Raw genomic sequence first — 15,385 nt, forward strand, 5'->3', positions numbered from 1 at the left:
CCCCCATTGGTAGTGGGCGGTCGTCAAGTGGTTAAAAGGACCAGCACAACTGCAAGGGTTTGTTTGTCTATTCATTGCTGGAGATACTATTTAGATGGCAGTATTGGTATTGCTTTAGGGCTCATTCACACTATGTGCGGTGAGTCATGACAGACAGCACCACACATAATGCCTGCAATGCAGGTAGCATGAAAGTCTATAGACTTTCATGTTACCATTCACACTACAGTTTGCGTTCCCGTGTGCTGCGTTGTAACTTAGCCGGGAACATCATCGCACACGACGTATGCATTGTCATGCATTTTTTTTAATCGAATGGAAGCTGCCGACCTATGCGATTTAGCACATTGCAATGCATGTATGAAATTGCGTTCATGCATGCGTTGCATAGTGTGAATGAGTCCTTTGTATCACTTTAAAAGTTTTGTAAAAACTGGGTACTAGCTGTTCCTTTTACAGAGGAACAGGTCTTTTGGTGCCAAATTCTTTTGTCCCTTTTCAAGCCTTGGAACTGATGTACTGATCTATATACTGACAATATATGTACCCTTTTTACTGGAATTGGTTTGTGAGACTTCAAATTTGTTTCTATCCTCTGAATTGATATGTAGCTTATTTACAGATGCTAATATTATTATTTCATATTTATATAACGCCATATTCCGCAGATGCATATATCCCTGCATCATATGGCTATCGCTTGCGCTATGTGACATAGTCCACTGAAACTAAGTCTATCTCCCGTTCCTCTCTCGGGGAGTTGTTCCAGCGCTGTCCCCTGTACAAATTTGCTGCATCCAGAAGCCCTCAGAAACGCTGGTGTCCTTGAGTACTTCCAAAGACAGGCAGCCCCGTAATACGCCAGCGCACTTTTGTGCATGGGCAGTATGGAGCCACCTGTCTTCGGAAGCACTCTGGGACATAAGTGCTTCTGGACCTTTCAGGAATCCCCCCCTTTAAAAATCCTGCGTTTGCTCCTGACTGAGGGGAAGGGAGTGGAAGCAGGCAGAAGGTCACTGGGAAGAGAGGAGCTAACCAACTTCATCTACCACAACATGTACTTTTTCCTTTTTTTCATTCTCAAATGCGAAAAAAATTTCAATTCCTTTTTTTCTCCGCATATATTTGTATAGTGGCATTTAAAAAAAAAATGGTGAAGTAGGGCAATAAATCAACAACCTCAAACTCCTCCAAGTTCCTACCGCTGTGGTTGGCATTTCTTCGCCTTTAACTTCAAACTCGCTCTTCTGAATTAGACATTTCTGCCTCTTGTTCAGGTAAGCTCAGCCACTTGTCAAAAAGGAGGGGGGCACAGCCAAGGATTGTGGGTAATCATCGCAGATGTCTCTACAATAGCACGGGCAGAAAGCTGTACGCTGCCTCCTAAGTGACTCAATTATGTAAAAATTTCTGATTGTCATCTCCAAAGTTCTTTTCATTTCCAACATAACTCTGAAAAAGAAAAAAAAAGTAGAAAGATTTTTTGTCACCTGAAGTTTAAGTACTTTCTGGTGCTGCCAATCAGTCTCTTCTCCTGACAGGCACAACTAAATACGGATGAAAACAGTCTGTCACCGTCGGCGATCAGGACGCCGTGTTTTTTGGGGAGAGGGAAGAAGCGCACAGAAGCGATTGCATTGGCAGGAATATGCTTTGGAAGAGATATTAACCTCTTCTGCGTCCAAAATGTAGTGACTTAAAGAGGAACTCCAGTGAAAATAATGTAATAAAAAAAGTGCTTCATTTTTACAATAATTATGTATAAATGATTTAGTTAGTGTTTGCCCATTGTAAAATATTTTAAATCCCTGATTTACATTCTGACATGTATCACATTGTGAGTATCTTGTGGGCGGGGGTATCAGCTACTGATTGGGATGAAGTTCAATTCTCGGTCACAGTTTCTCTTTAAGGTGTCCGAGCATTAAGGCGCCATACACTGGCAGATGGGGCAGCAGATCTCATCAGACTGGGATCTATTGCTGCTGCATATTTGCACGCAGATTTTTAATAGATTTCAACATGAAGTCTGTGCATCTGCCTTCATCTGCCGCACCCCCCACCACCACCACCACCACCACCACCACCACCACCCACCCCACCACCACTGTGTAATGTGTTCCTCAAAACTCTGGTAAGTGTGCAGTGTAGTTTCACATGTCCACCAAAATGCCTTTTTCTCTGTATCTTTCTTTATTGCCACCTCAGGTGCCTATCTCCTGTGACCGTATGTGACCTGAAGTGCGTCATGGCTGGGGGCAGCGCCAGGCAAACCCGGAAGTGGCTCCGCCACCCACCATTCGCCTGTTTGCCGTCGTCCGCCCACCCACCAACCTGGAGGAGGGAAGACAGGGACCCGTCGCCGGGAAAGCCACAGACACCCCTGACTGCCGCTGAGGACAGAAAGCTTGGAGGATGGTGAGTATGTCTACCTATAGTGGAGACACTTGTATCTGGCTACCTATACTGGGGCACCTATACCTAGCTTCCTAAACTGGGGGCACTTATACCTGGCTACTTACCTACCTATATACTGAGGGAGTTTTTTGTGGAAGGGGGGGGGGGGGTCACACCATGGCTATAAGGCACAGTGCAAATTGATGGGTGCTCTGCGATCGTTCCAAATCGAGGAGGTTCGCATTCTCACAAGTTTGCTTCAGGCACCAAAAAGTCTAGAACTAGCCATTGGTCAGTTGGCCGTCAGGAAATTTAACCCTGCTAACGCCTTGTACCTGACCAGTCGCTTTCTAGCCAGATCTTTTGCAGCGTGCCAGATTGTTTTGATCGATTTTAGCCGGAAATCAATCAAAAGGACGATTGGGTGACCATGATGCAGAATTGATCTCTGCCAGATTCGATCATTATAAAACAGAAGTGTATTTACATTGACTTCTGGCTTTTAGGCTTCTTTGGTCACTTCACAAAGTCCTGGTGCTTTTTGGTTCTCCATAGTTGAATATTATGAGATTTTATCTTAAATTCGACTAGTGAGTTCCTCTTTTTTTTCCCGTTATAATTACTGGAATTATTGGGGCATGAACTGGGACTTTGTAGGGGGCTAATCTAATCTGGAAGCTAATGACTGATTAAGGCCTCCTTTCCACGAACTGTTGATAGGCAGTGAAATGCCTCTCAAACTCTCTCAACTGCTCACTGCTGCCTGGTAACTGCTTGTTGCTGCATGATGACTGCTCACTGCTGCCTGGTAACTGCTTGTTGCTGCATGATAACTGCTCACTGCTGCCTGGTAACTGCTTGCTGAGCACACAGCTCAACAGTCCGTGGAAAGGAGGCCTCACTGACAGCTCACTTCATTCATCAAGCTATCTATTAATTTTTCGTTCTCTCCCAAATCTCATTAACTCCTGGACGGCATTTCATTGCAACTCCTCTCTAAAGCCTGGCACACAGTATCAATTATGATTGGCCAATCGCTGACTAATATAACAACCTCCATGTAGTATGAGAGTTTATCTACAGAATCTGCTCATAGTATTCAATATCTGTTGACTCTCACACTCCATGGAGGTGGTAAAATTGGTCAGCGACTGGCCAATCATAATTGAAAGTGTGTTCCAGAAGTGAGAGGTATATGGAGGCTGCCATATTTACTTCCTTTTAAGCAATACCAGTTGCCTGGTTATTCTGCTGATCCTCTGCCTCTAATATTTTTAGCCATAACCCTGAACAAGCATGCAGCCAGGGGCGTAGCAATAGGGGTTGCAGAGGTAGCGACCGCATCGGGGCCCTTGGGCCAGAGGGGCCCCATGGGGCCCTCCTAAACCAAAGTATAAGCTGTTTACTGGTCCTGTGCTTTGAATGGTAGTAATCATTAACAAGCTGTTCCCCATCCTCTTCTGGCACCTCTGACACTAGATACAGCGCAACAAACCCTGCCAAGATCATCAAGGGTTATGTATAGAGTGCTTGGGGGGGGGGGGCGTCAATGTAAAACTCGCTCCGGGGCCCCAAGCTCCATAGCTACGCCACTGCAAGCAGCAGATCAGGTGTTTCTGACATTTTTGCCAGATCTGATGAGATTAGCTGCATGCTTGTTTCTGGTGTTATTCAGACACCACTGCAACCAAATAGATCATCAGGGCTGTCAGGCAACTGGTATTGTTTAACAGGAAATAAATATGGCAGCCTTTAATTAACTCTAACTTCAGTTTTCCTTTCAGTTGTCCTTTAATTCTGGTTCCTGTAGATTGGACATCTGTGGGAAAAAGTGAAACGACGGGCCCATCTGCAATATTTCTCCCTCCTTCCCCATTAGTGACGTAGCCAGAGGCCCCAGCGAGTGTTTTACATGGGATCCCCAAGTATTTTATTGTTATGGAGCCTCAAAACCTCCCAATGACATCTTCAGTATAAGAGGTACAATCAGAGGAGGGAAACTATTTGTTAACCTCCCTGGCGGTAAGCCCGAGCTGGGCTATGCTGCGCAGGGGGAGATCTCAGCCCCTGGTGGGGCGATTTGTGTGCTGTAAATTGCTGTGCGCGCAGCCAGCACTTTGCTAGCCGCGCGCACAGCTTGATCGCCGACGCTCTGCGGCGATCGGCCGCACACAGCGGCTGAAGAGGGCCCCCCCGCCAGAGCCCTGCGCTGCCCGGATCAATGAGTTCCGGGCAGCGCTATGGGCTGGATCGGGTGTGCCTGACGTCAGGACGTCGGCTGACGTCCATGACGTCATCCCGATCGTCGCCATGGCGACAGGAGAAGCCAAACATGGGAACGCGTTATATACGCGTTCCCCTGTTTGCTATAGATGCCGGCGACGATCGGACTAGAGGGCCACATGCGCCCTCTAGTGGTGTTTCATGTAGCTACCACTCTGGTAGCTTTACATGAAACAAACAAAAAAATTTTAAAAAAAAAGGATTTTTTCAATTAGGAAAAAAAAAAATTAACCGCCAGGGAGGTTAACCTCTTTGGCGGTAACCCCGAGCAAGGGTCGGGGCGAAAAAACACAGCTCAGATGGGGTAGCCTCCGGAGGCTCTATGCAGAGCAATGTGCGCAGCGGGCGTTTCAACTCACCTCCCGGGGGATCCCGACATTGGCAGCCATTCTTCTTCCGCTCCTCCGAGGCTCTGCTACCCCCTGTTGTCATGACGACAGCCGGCAAGCTCACTTTAGGGTTGCACCGCCACCTGGAGGATGGGGGGAAAACTGCAGCACCGAAGCCCACGGAGGTGAGTGATTGCTGGGGCTGCTGCACATCTCCCTAGCAGCATGATTTTCTCCACGTTTTAAAGTCTGAAAGCATGCAAAAAAAATGCACCACTTTTAGACCCTAAAAGCCGGAAAGAATCATTCCGCCAAGGGGTTAATGAAAATCTAAAGGAATGGATGAAGGAAGGCCCCTAGTGGGCCCCTTTGGTCCATGGGCCCCCGTGCAGTCACGACCTCTGCACCTCCTATTGCTACGCCACTGCTCCCTTCCCTGTGAGGCTGCATGGTTCCCAGCAGCTTTGTCCCCGCTGTGCGGACACGGGAGGCCTCCCTGACGAGGCACATTTTTCAGAGCTGTAGAGTGACAACTCAGGGTGACAAAACAGGAGATTGTGGAGCTGCCATCCACTTTGTGAGTGAAATGAGATTTCTCAGCTGTCAGCTGAGCCGGGTCAATCAAGGCTCTCCAGCGTACCCAGAGGAAATCAGTGGCGTGCGCCTGGCAGCGCCGCTCACCTCCGGCGGCAAGGCGAAGCTCGCAGGGACGCGGATTTCGCCCGCTCCCAGGCATTAAGGGAAAGGCACTCTATTTGATATACGCTGAGCAGCGGAATTGACAATCAGCTCGCCTTATTACAATACACTCCAGCCGGTAATAGAAAGAGTAGCCTGTTTTATTTTGCTTTTAAAGTAAATGGATTCATTTTACCGAGTGGAGTGGAGCTGCTAACTGGAGAGTTTGCAGAGTTTTGGGAAGGGAACTCTAGTGGAAGGTGTCAGACAAGTTTTCTCGCTAATGGGCAGCGGCGGACAGTTCCAAACGCTCTCATTGGACGGTGCTTGGAACGCCTGCCAGTGATTCAGGCTACGAAAAGAACATTATATATCGGATTGGAGACTGAACAGGAATAAAGCCTGATACACACAGCCAATTTTGATTGGCCAATTTAAACATACATAAAAAAAAGGAGCCCGGAAAAAGACCTCAGGTGATTGCCACTACTTGAATTAGCGATATTCTACTGCTGGATTCCGTTAGTAAAAAATCGGTAATGTTTACCGATATTTTACTATGGCTAAATCTTACCCCACTCTCACACAGAACCCTCCCACTACCTATACCTGGCCCTAATCCCCCCTGGTGGTGCCTAACCCTATGACCCCCCTCCCCGGTGGTGCCTAACCACCCCCCTGGTGGTGCCTAACCCTGTGCCCCCCCCCTTTGGCGGTGCTTAACCCCCCCGCGATACGCAGTACAGAAGATAAATGTGTGGGTGTGATATGGGTGCTGATTAACGGCAAACAAGCTAAATTTCAGTCCCCGGAGGGGCCCTTTAGAATAGATGCTGGAGGCTTGTAGAAATGCAAATTGCAGCAGAACATATGCAAATTGCGCGGAACATATCGCAGCCATAATAAAAGCCACGATTTGCAGCACAAAAGTTACATTTTGGCGCCTGATAATGGGCACCGCCTTGCGCCCACATTTTAATTCTTTGCAGCAAATTGGGCTTTGTAATAGGTGCTATGGCGGCACCGTTTTTTCCATAAGGGCTCCTGCGCCCTTTTTTCCTGATTCAAATTTTACCATATTCGTATAGTAGGAGAGCTCTGTTGCCCGACATACTACATGAAGGTGGTAAAATTGGTCGGTCGTTGGCCAATCAAGATTGCATGTGTGTATGCACCTTTACTCTTGCAATTTTTCCTTTTTAACCATTCTACATCCAGGCCTTGCTTCCCAATTATGGACCAGAGCAGTTTTGACATTTCAGCTATGTCCGTATTTAATCCGCAATAACTTTATCCCTAATTATGACACCTAAGTGAAGTATATATTGTTTTTTTCAAGACAAACTAGGCTTTCACTGTAAAGTATTTTTTCCCTCGAAAAAAAAAATATCTATGCAATGTAGTGGGAAAAATAGGAAAAAAAAATTAAAAAAACATTTTCTCATTTTTTGCAATTCCAGTTTAAAGACAAAAAGCGCTACTGTAGATAAAAAACACAAACTCTGTTAAGCTATTTCTACTATTTATCACAAAACTAAAATTGTGTTCCTGTCACAATTTATGTTGAGGATATTTGATTCTGAAATAATGCTACAGTGTGCATTTTTCATTATGAATTGAGAAAGTATTTTTAATGGTAAAAATCAATCTTATTAGCCCAATCAAGCACAGCACTGCTTCTGCTACAAGACATATATCTACATCCTCGTGACTTAGATGAAGTCACAGAGGACATAGATATACTGTAGTGGTGGATGAGGTGGTTAAGTGTGTACTATTTATTATATAGCGCTGACATTTTTTTCAGAGCATTTCACAAAATGCATTGATTTTTTCATTCTTCAATTAGCCGTTTTGCGTTAGTAAATGCTAAGAATTTAACAAATCGATAAAAATACAAGTCTCGCTTGATGGATATCTTTCTGATTTCAATCTGGAAAGGGAGTCATTTTTATGGATTATCACAGTGGACTATATTTGTAGAAGCTGCAGCAGTGAGGTAGCAAGGGACTGTACAGCCTCATAACAAAATGTTGGTGGGGCCCCCAGACCTTCAGGACTGGAGCAGTAGCATCATGTGGGCAGATAGATGGTGGGAAGTTTGGTCAACGGAGGCGCCGTGAATGTTAATTGCAGCTATGAGGGGACATTTGGCGCCTTATCCCCCAATAAAATGGTGGGCACCAAGGCTTGCCACTATACAAAGTGTGACTTCAAATAGCCTGCAGGGTGCCCAAACTGTTGCGGTGCTCAATATCTTATGGTTTTTGTGGCGAAGGCGGCATGGATATCAGCAGACTTGCAGCGCTGGTGGTGGGAGGTGTCCATTAGGGATAGGCATGGGTGTGGGGGGTTGGTTAGGCTTAGGCATGCGCATACAAGGCTGGTGAGAGTTGGGCATTGATAAGAGGATGGGGTTGGTTAGGTTTAGGCATCTGTGTATGTATGGGGCGGGGGGGAATGTGTTAGGGTTAGGAATCGGTTGAGGGTTAGTTAGGGTCAAGCATCGGTAGAGGCAGGGCTCATGTGAGAATTGGATTAGGTTTAGTGTTATATTGGTAAAATTTAATGCTGCCAAATAGTAGAATATTGGTCATTTTAGCAATAGTCTAGTAGCTATTTCCATTACCCAGATTTCCCTTTTTGCATGTACGCGGGCAGACATGGCAGAGTAAAATCCCATACATTGTACAGGGCATACAAAAAATGGGTACAGACAGTGATGTAAAGTCACAGAACGGGAACCCAGCAAATTGAAAAGGTTAGTAAACCGCTTACTTAACCCATTTGTCTATTGTGCAGCCCTGCGTAATATGTTGACGTTTTATAAATACAATAAAACTAGTGTCAGGGTACACCTATACAGAACAATTGTTTTGGGACTGTCTGTTCATAGCTTCAAATCACGAATATATCTGTGGTAAAGTTTTTACTAGGGGTAGAAATCATGTGACAAGTGGTTGCAGCCCTGCTAAGACAGTGAGTATGCTGGCTGCTATAGGCTGCATAACACTCGGGTCAAGGTACACCACACAGTGTGTAATCTAGCACTGTCTGTCTGTTGATTTGCACAGTGGCGAGACGGTCAGACAAGCAGCGGAAGGCCAGGTGGTGTTTGGAAAGTATGGGAGGTAACGGTGCAGCTTTTCTGCTGAGAAGATATGTAAACAGATCGTCTGGCCTGGTCAAATATTTATGTCTGGGACGCTATTGGCGGTGTTTATGTCTGGTGCGGGTGAAGGGCGGACGGGCACTGTGCTACGTGGTCCGTGAAGGGGCATAGCCAAGCCATGAGAATCTTCTGTCTGTTATGGTTCTGAGTGTTATCCCCTCTGTCTCTTCCGCCCTCGCATCTCAATGTGCCTCAAACATAAGAGATACCGCACTCAGCTTCCTGTAGGATTACACACCGCAGCTACTTTACAGCCAGCATTATAGAGTGTTACAATATAATAATAACACATAAATAACACAAAAATATGGTTAATAAGATAATTATGGCGTTGAGCTGATACAAATTGAATGTAATTTTATGCAACTTGGACTTGCATCAGTATAATAATAATTAAAAAAAAAGTATATGGAGGTTGCCATATTTATTTCCTGTTAAACACTACCAGTTGCCAGGCAGTCCTGCTGATCTTTTTGGGTGCAGTAGAGTCTGAATCACACACCTGAAACAAGCATGCAGCTAATCCAGTCAGACTTCCATCAGAACACCTGATATGCATGCTTGTTCGGGGTGTATGGCTGATGCTACGTACACACATGCGACAACGATCGTTCGTTAAGAACGACGAACGAACTTTTAATTGATGAAAGAACGACCTAAGTAAAGGTAGTTTTAAAATGTGTGTAACGATCTGATCGTTAGAACGAACGTTACATCACAGAAAGCAACTATTGCGCCTGCGCATAAAAATGAGAAGTTCCATGGAGAAATAGTGAAATGCGCATGTCAAGCCTAGTACGAACGATCGTTTCCAACGATGTACTACTTTTGCAAACGATCGTCGTTGGTTAAAATCCGCCGAGACAGAACTTTCTTTTGTAGCGATTTGGCTCGTTCGTCGTTTGCCTTAATAGTCGGTGGTTCGTTTTTTGTAACGATCGTCGTTGGTAAAGATCGGGGAACGATCGTTACAAACGACTATAGTCGCATGTGTGTACGCACCTTGAGAGTATAAAGGTGGCCATACACATAGATTTTCTCATTCGATTCCTTGCAGATTCGATTAATCTGCTGGAAATCAATTCAATAAAATGTCAGATCAGTCTATTTTTACAAAAAATTGATCGAAAGCAATCAAGCACAGGGCAAGAGCATTGCCAGATTGATAGCATCACACAGTGCAACTCTGCAGTTGGATCCTCATTATCTAGTTTGGAGGTTACATGCTGCCTAATTATCTAGTTTGGAGGGTACATGATGCCAAATTATCTAGTTTGGAGGTTACATGCTGCCTAATTATCTAGTTTGGAGGGTACATGCTGTCTAAATATCTGGTGCATTGTCTTCTGGTTATCTCCTGCTGAGTAGAACAATGCCTAATTGCTAGACAAATAGATGGTTGGATAATTTCCAGCATGTTGAAAATTATCTAGCTGGCAGATAACAGAAAACTGTATGGTGTGTACCTAGCATTAAAGGAGATAAATATGGCATCCACCATATCATTCTCACTTCAGTTCCCCTTTAAAACCCAATGCTGGGCATACACGGAGCGATCCGGCGGCTCGATTAGGTGGCGGATCAACTCCCGACGCGTCGCCGCTCATCTCCGCGGCCGCCCGGATAGATTCCCGCTCGTCCCCGCTCATCTCCGCGGCCGCCCGGATAGATTCCCGCTCGTCCCCGCAGGTGTTTCTTATCTTCCGCTCGATTCCCCACTATTGTCCGTCCGCGGGGATTGAGCGGGGAATCGATCCGCGCGGTGATCGGACCTGTCGGAAATTATCAATCGAGCCATCAGCGGCTCGATTGATTTAAAAAAAAAACCCGTGCCGTGTATGCCCGGCATAATACCTTCATTGAGGAAACTGGGCTTTGTCCAAAGTTATGCTGGAGGCATACGTTATATGGGCCGCCCACAAAATATAAACACACCCACAGAGATGATCCATATATTATGGGTTCCGGGGGGGTGGGGGTTAACATATTAGTGTTGAGACATGAGAAAATCTGCAAACATATTGCACTGTTGCTAAGAATAACAAACAGACATAGGGGCAATAAAGAATGCAAAAAATAAAAGGCTGATTCCTAGAGAATAGCTGCAAACTGTATTTTTAAAAGTGATTGTCAATTTAATGCAAACTGAAAATACACTTGTGAGATAATGAATTGTATGTGTACTACTTATAGTAAATAGGACTTTTCTGGGGTTTCATTTTCTTATTTTCAGTTTTAGGGCAGAGTTCCTAACAGGGGCGTTTCTAGGGTCCTTGGAGATCGGGGGCACCTGTGGGCACCAGGCGGGGAGGTATATGCAAAAATGGGCGTGGCCATGAGGTGAGTGGGCGTGGCCATGGGTGGGGCCAAATGTACATTGGCTGATGGTGTAATGGTTAAGGGCTCTGCCTCTGACACAGGAGACCAGGGTTCGAATCTCGGCTCTGCCTGTTCAGTAAGCCAGCACTAATTCAGTAGGAGACCTTTGGCAAGTCTCCCTTACACTGCTACTGCCAATAGAGCGCGCCCTAGTGGCTGCTGCTCTGCTCTGGCGCTTTGAGTCCGCAAGGAGAAAAGCGCAATATAAATGTTATTTGTCTTGTCTTGTCTACATGAACTTAGCAGCGGTGTAAGCTACAGATAACGGGCCTGCCCATCGAAATATTGGATGGAGCCCCCTGTCCTTTATTTGGATAATTTACAATCAGTATAGGCATAGATCAAAGATGTATACGCACATACAATTTTGATTGGTCAATTACTGACCCCCAATTTTACCACCCCCGTGCAGTAAGTGGGCCAACAGACAATGAATTTTATGAACAGAGCTAAAATTGGCTAATCAAAATTGTATGTGTGTACCAGGCTTTACAGCTAATACTGTACATACTGAAAGTAGCAGGGATCAGCATACAATATAGCTGGTTTACAATCAGTAAAGGCACAGAGTAACACCTTACACTGTACACACTGGAGGTAGATCAGCACACAGTGCAGGCACTAGAGAACAGCGTATACTGTACATACTATAGGCAGCAGAATTCAGCACACTGCAGCTAGCGTGCCAAAAATATGAGGATCACGTTGTGCGGCGTGCTTATCGCGCCGCACCGAAAAATGGGTGGGCCATGGACCAGAATATAGGTGTGGTAACGGCCGGGTGGAAACAAATTTACATGAACCTAGCAATGGTGGGACATTAGATTAGGACAGTGGTGGCGAACCTTTTGGAGGCCGAGTGCCCAAACTGCAACCCAAAAGTCACTTATCTATCGCAAAGTGGCAACAGCAATTTAAACTAAATACTGTACAAACGTTTTAACTCATACGTGAACATTATGGAAAATCCAAGTTGAAAATAAACTGTGAAGATAAACAATTTCATCCATCCTACTCCTGAAAAATGTATTCAATTTTTTAGAACCTCCCAGTTTTATTTTCTGTTTTAAAAAGCTAAAAAGGTAGGTTTAATGCTATTGTCTCATATGATAAGGATTCAGCTTTTCCCAAAGTCTCGCAGTTAGCAATCATGTGACCCCCAACAAGACAAATTCAGCAATCATGAGGCCCCCAACAAGACAAATTCAGCAATCATGAGGCCTCCAACAAATAATGAGGCCCCCAACAAGACAAATTCAGCAATCATGAGGCCCCCAACAAATCATGAGGCCCCCAACAAGACAAATTCAGCAATCTTGAGGCTCCCAACAAGACAAATTCAGCAGCCATGAGGCACATAAATAGACAGCATTTCACATAAATAGGCAGAATGCCCCCTTAATATGGTAGCCCCCCAAGTTAGGTAGTGAGTGACAGGGACCCCCATGTTCCTAGTGAGTGACAGGCGCCTCCAGCTAGGTAGTGAGTGACAGGGACCCCGATAGTGAGTGACAGGGAGCCCCTTTAGGTAGTGAGTGAGTGCCAGGGAGCCCCTTCAGGCAGTGAGTAAGTGTCAGGGAGCCCCTTCAGGCAGTGAGTGAGTGTCAGGGAGCCCCTTCAGGCAGTGAGTGAGTGCCAGGGAGCCCCTACAGGCAGTGAGTGAGTGCCAGGGAGCCCTTTCAGGCAGTGAGTGAGTGCCAGGGAGCCCCTTCAGGCAGTGAGTGAGTGCCAGGGAGCCCCTTCAGGCAGTGAGTGAGTGCCAGGGAGCCCCTTCAGGCAGTGAGTGAGTGCCAGGGAGCCCCTTCAGGCAGTGAGTGAGTGCCAGGGAGCCCCTTCAGGCAGTGAGTGAGTGCCAGGGAGCCCCTTCAGGCAGTGAGTGAGTGCCAGGGAGCCCCTTCAGGCAGTGAGTGAGTGACAGGGAGGCCCTTTAGGTACTGAGTGAGTGCCAGGGAGCCCCTTCAGGCAGTGAGTGAGTGACAGGGAGCCCTTTAGGCAGTGAGTGAGTGAGTTAGTGACAGGGTGGCCCCCTAGGGAGTGAGTGAGTGACAGGGAGGCCCCCCCTCCAGCCGCCGCCGCCGCCGCTCCCCCCCCTTACCTTGCAGCAGAGTCAGACCTTATGATCAGCGGCGACCCGACCAGTACCAGCGGGCGTCGGACGCACCCGCTCGATATGCGGAAGTGATGTCACTTCCGCATATCAGTGCGGGCGCTGGGTCCTAGCGCCCGCACGATTGGTCGCCAGCTCGCCGCCTGATTCTGAGGACGCGGCGGCGGCTGGAGGGTGCCGCTGACAGTGGGGGCGGCCGGGCGGAGATCCGTGGCACCCCAGGACAGATTGGGGGCACGTGCCCCCCCCCAAAATAGGGCTAGCGACGCCCCTGGTTCCTAATGGTGTGTACACATTTAAAAGATAAATGAAAGATATCAGACCAATTTTACCCCCTTCCACGTAGTATGAGAGCCATACTCTGCACAGTCTATTCTATGGAGCTGAACTCCCCATCAGATACAAACCTTTGCAAGATGCTGCACACAAAGATGCTGTACACATGCAACAGATCAGTATCTGCAAAAGATCTGTTCCTGCAAAAGATCCATCCCTGCAAAATGCATTCATAGTCTATGAGATCTGCAGATCATCATACACACCTTGTTTAACTGACATTCATCTGCATATCTGACAATCATCTGCAGATCTGAAAATCCATCCTGGTGGATCTGATCTGCAGATGTCAATTAAACAAGGTGTGTATGAGGATCTGCAGATATCATAGACTATGAATGCATTTTGCAGGAACAGATCTTTTGCAGATACTGGTCTGTTGCATGTGTACAGCATATTTGTGTGCAGCATCTTGCAAAGATTTCTGTCTGATGGGGAGTTCAGCTTCATAGAATAGACTGTGTAGAGTATGGCTCTCATACTACATGAAAGGGGGTAAAATTGGTCTGATATCTTCCATTTATCTTTCAAGTGTGTATGTAGCATAAGACTGGATCCTAAACAGCTTAGCGTGCGCTCTTAGCTTACATGCTATTCTTCCTACTGCTGCGCGATGTGCCTGTAGCGCGACCGCAATACTTCACTAGCGCGGCCGCTACTACATTCATTAAGTAATGTCATTACCTACTTGAATGAATTAAGGTAGTAATGGCCGTGCTAGTAAAGTATGGAGGGCATGCTACAGACACATCACGCAGCAGTAGGAAGAATCGTATGTAAGCTAAGAGCACACGTTACGTTGACAGGACCGCACGTAGCATGCTCTTGCTAATGATAACCCATGATGTTTGAGTACATTAGCTTTAGTAAATCAGCCTGTTATGCTGGGAATACACGGTTCGTTTTTGCCTTCGTTTAAACCTTCGATTCGTTCGGTAAACGAATCGAGTGTTGAAAACGTATGTGAAAATAGTCATAATCTCATTATAGTTTCGATTAATAGACCCCAAAAACGAACGACTAGTGATCGAACATGTTTGATATTATCTCTCTTTATCCATCTAATCGAGCCATTGGTAGGCTTGATGGCTGTTCAGATCGATTATATATTCGTTTATGCTAGTCCGTCCCTGTAAAAAGGGATTTTCGTTTCGTTTCTTTGCAGCCTTCGATCATTGGAAAAACGAAACCATCAGAATCGAAAAAAAAAACGAAACCGTGGGTGGTGATATTAACCGTATGACCGATTATTTCGGGATCGAAAAGGACAAAAGGCACAATCGAAACGAAGGTTTAAACGAAGGCAAAAACGAACTGTGTATTCCCAGCATTAGTCTTTTGTTGCTAACATACAGTGAAAATCACATTGTGATTTCCAGCGTAAAAGAGGGAGAGGGGCACTTATACACTTGGGGGACACCAGTTGGGGGTCTGTCAGTCATCCCGATATTGAACACTGTTACCGCTGCGCACCTGATCGAGCCCTTGCAACTGAGATTTTGCTTGTATTACCGATCAATCCTTTTGATCGATTGCAGCCAAAAAGATCGATCAGGTGGCCATGTTGCAGCACCGATTCCCTTCCGATTCAATAAAAGTATAGCAATATCGGGTGATGTATGACCACTTTTATAGTGCCCATACATGGTACAATTTTTTCATTTGTTCGATTAGATAATTTTGTTTTATTATTTAGTTAGATTG

The 15,385-nt window shown here is 46.0% G+C and overlaps 1 long non-coding RNA gene across 1 annotated transcript in view; it reads right to left on the reverse strand.

Annotated features, from left to right (window-relative positions):
- Positions 1 to 1,119: 1,119 nt before the first annotated feature.
- The window catches only part of LOC137542246 (uncharacterized), a 321,115-nt gene continuing 306,849 nt past the window's right edge, over positions 1,120 to 15,385 (reverse strand). The window contains exon 5 of the long non-coding RNA XR_011025386.1: positions 1,120 to 1,452. This is a non-coding gene — a long non-coding RNA (uncharacterized lncRNA). The remainder of the gene's footprint in view (positions 1,453 to 15,385) is intronic.

Source organism: Hyperolius riggenbachi, chromosome 12 (assembly GCF_040937935.1).
Source record: "Hyperolius riggenbachi isolate aHypRig1 chromosome 12, aHypRig1.pri, whole genome shotgun sequence".
Taxonomy (NCBI): Eukaryota; Metazoa; Chordata; class Amphibia; order Anura; family Hyperoliidae; genus Hyperolius; species Hyperolius riggenbachi.